This window comes from Coregonus clupeaformis, unplaced genomic scaffold, assembly GCF_020615455.1.
Source record: "Coregonus clupeaformis isolate EN_2021a unplaced genomic scaffold, ASM2061545v1 scaf6142, whole genome shotgun sequence".
In the NCBI taxonomy this organism is placed as follows: Eukaryota; Metazoa; Chordata; class Actinopteri; order Salmoniformes; family Salmonidae; genus Coregonus; species Coregonus clupeaformis.
This window is the reverse complement of record NW_025539596.1, coordinates 7,039-9,859: the sequence shown is the minus strand read 5'-3', so window position 1 is coordinate 9,859 and position 2,821 is coordinate 7,039. Positions and strand designations below refer to the sequence as shown.

General features: G+C 38.1%; 1 pseudogene; it reads right to left on the bottom strand.

The window, feature by feature from the left end:
* Positions 1–255: 255 nt before the first annotated feature.
* LOC123490975 lies at positions 256–2,266 on the bottom strand (annotated as a pseudogene).
* Between the last annotated feature and the right edge of the window lie 555 nt (positions 2,267–2,821).

The window sequence follows — 2,821 nt, the reverse complement described above, 5'->3', positions numbered from 1 at the left end:
ACAGCTCCTCCCTACATCCCTACAATGATGGTGAACTTGGAGAAATGTTGGGGTTAGATGGGTTAAAATCTTCCTAGAAGTCAGCAAAGCATGCACAGATAGCATCTTTGTACTTTAGCCAGTCTTTATTCATATAAAAAAATTTTAAGGGCACTTCCAATTAATATAACAAGCTTTTAAAATTCAATATTTGCATGCACAATTTCTACTTAAAATATCAAAAGGCACTGATTTTTGTGGAAACGATCTCTTATATCAAAAGTAATATACTTGTTCAAAGGCAGACTTGATTCCAGTGTACACTAGGATTGTGGAAGTTATATATCACTGCCCTCTTCTCCACCTCTTCATCCTGAAATTTGTGAAGATTTTTTCTAGCTGTTAATGAAAAAAAGCAGTGGTTTAGATTAGTGGTTGAAATCATATTGTAACAGGTGGAGTTCGATCTTGACCACACCCTTCATGGTTCAGCCAAGGGGGTACATTCAAGAATCTCTCCCTTTTACAATAACATCACGCTCATATTGAGACAAACATACAAAAGATTCAGTGACATTTTGCAACACATTACTGTAATAACTACCTTCATTGACAAAGAAATCGGCCATGAGAAAGTGGTCTTCACAGCCAATGGAGTGTGTGGGAAAGTATGCTGGCTCTGTCATTTCAAATGCATTCTTTTCAGGGTGCCACTGGGTTCCAGATGGGGAACCATATGCTACAGAGAAAACAATTAACCTATCAATGAATGTCATCTTATGCGAGTACATTTTCCGTTTTTTTTAAGAATTACTGTATATACAACTACTGTTTGCTAAGTTAGAACAATGAATGTGGCCTTCTAGTTGACACAAACTCCGTTTTCCCATCACTGCTTGTGGTCAGGACTTTTGTAGAACTTCCTAAGGTCTGCATTGCTGTTATATGTCTGGATTGCAATTATTTGCACTGAATAGTTCACAATTAATGCTACAGAGGATACATAAAGCCTATCATTGGTGATTGTACACAGACACAATGCAAATACCGCTGAGTGAGACTCCATCCATGGGAGTTTGCAGTGATTGGCTCAGAGGGGCCAGGGCATCCAGGATCTCTGCTGGGAAGCCCCTTGAACAGCCTACTCTCTCTTGATCCTGAAAGTGTATAATTTCACATTACTTCCAAGTTGCAGATTATTGTTTTGGTGTGAGACTGTGTGCATTCTTGGGCAGCATTTGGATAAGTGTACCTGTTCCATTTGTGATCATTTGGGTAATGTAATTCTCAACCAAATCTGATGAGTGATGCTTTTCTCTTATGTCTGTATGATAAACATGGATTATGTTACACGCAAGTTACAGGTACAACATACCAATAGTAAAAACCAGTGGCAATGCCACTCCACTGGTGTTGGTGTGGGACAGAAGCATCTTTCCACTGGTCAGGTCACTCAATTCCTCAAATCAAGACACACGTGCCCCATACGGAAATAGACCCATGAAGTTGGCCTAAAAAGTCAATATTTTTTCCCGATAAGAACAGGTTTATTTCCCCACATATTTGGTAAGGTAAAATAAAGCTCCAGAGACAATATGTGAAAGTATCAAAAGGAACATCATAGCCTCTATGGCAAGCTCGTGAGAAATATTCCTATGTAGCGTTTGCCATGGCCCCAGATGTGAGGATGCTAACACCACCACCAGGGTAAGAGTATTCTGGGGGGATTATAGATCATTAAATCATTTTTAAAATATAGATTACAAAAACAACTACGGCAGTTGGTCTTGTACAGCAAATAGCATAGTGCTGACACCTACCCGTTAATGGAGTTGAACAGTGTTTTGTACTCTTCCAGTGTCTTATTTATCCTGTAGAAATCACAGAAAGGTTTGTCAGGGTTCATAGTAAAGTAGTTGGGAAATTAAACATTTGGCCTATCAAGTAATATTGCGTCCAATTTTGTAGGAGATATTCATAACAATATTTGAAAAGCTGTTTAAGTGCTCAACTAACGTTATAGTACATTATCAATCTACATGAAGCTTACATCACAGGGACGACTCTTGCTCCAGCAGAACTCTAGGAACTTGACAGGATGCGGCTTATAAGAACGCTTTCTTCTGTGGTCGAGGCGGAGTGTACCTCCTGTGAAAACACCTTAGGAAATCGCAGATCGTTTAAAAGTGAGTTACAAGGAGTTGAATAAAGTTTCAACGTATTTTCAGTAAAGCTACAATATGTAATAAAATATTCCTTTGATTTTGAAAAGAAAATGTACCCACATTCTGAGGACTAATTGTAGCTATGGTTTCTGTATTTGTTATCAGAGGGGACTTTAAAAGAGGTCGAACTAGATATGCAACATTCTAAACTCACTAATCATCTATTAGGCAGTCGTTAATGATACAGGTAACTATTTATAATAAATACATTATGTAACACTTTAGTTTCTTAGTCATGTGATGCAGAAGCTCACCAATAATAGGCTCGTCGTTCCTCTTCAGCGTTGTGCACAAAGACAAAGTTGAGAAAGCAAAACAAAACTGTAGGGTAAAATTTCACACTAAACGTGTTTCCACATGGGATCAAATGTTTCTTGTTAAAAATTGGAACGAGCTTCTCCGTCTAAAGAGGAACTTGATGGTGACACTGAAACCTAGGACATATATAGGTAGTTGCATACAGTTTATGCTTCTCATGAGGAGGATCTCTTCTTCTTCAATGAGGTTTAACGGCGGTTGGCATCCAATTTGTTGCATTACCGCCACCTACTAGACTGAGTACAACTCCCTTATATTTTGCTTTCAAAAGAAAAGAAAAAAAGAAAGAAAAAAAAAAA